The following is a 454-nucleotide window of genomic DNA, read 5'->3' as shown; positions in this document are numbered from 1 at the left end:
GATTAGAGGCATGTGCCACCACGCCCAGCTAAAAGAATACTTTCGGAGTTATTTTTATTTTTTGTGTATGAGTTTGTCCTGCATGTACGTTAAGTGTACCTGTGTGTGTAATGCCTACAGAGGTCAGAAGAGGGCGTTGGATCCCCTGGGACTGGAGTTTCTGCCATGTTAGCTGCCATGTGGGTGCTAGAAACTGAACCCTGGTCCTCCACAAGAGCAGCCAGTACTCTTAACCACTGAGCCATCTCTTCAGCCCATACATTATTATTATTATTGAGACATAGTCTCTCACTGAACCTGTAGCTTACCAATTCAACAAGACGAGCTGGCCAGCAAGCCTCAGGGAGCCTCCTGCCTCTACTTCCTTAGCACTGGGATATAGGTGTGCACCTGGCTTCTTTTAAAAAATATTTTATTTATTATTATTTTTAAATATATATATATATTTGGTCTT

This window comes from Nannospalax galili, unplaced genomic scaffold (assembly GCF_000622305.1).
Source record: "Nannospalax galili isolate Female #2095 unplaced genomic scaffold, S.galili_v1.0 scaffold713, whole genome shotgun sequence".
Classification (NCBI taxonomy): domain Eukaryota; kingdom Metazoa; phylum Chordata; class Mammalia; order Rodentia; family Spalacidae; genus Nannospalax; species Nannospalax galili.
The sequence above is the reverse complement of the archived record's forward strand: the minus strand, read 5'-3'. Positions refer to the sequence as shown.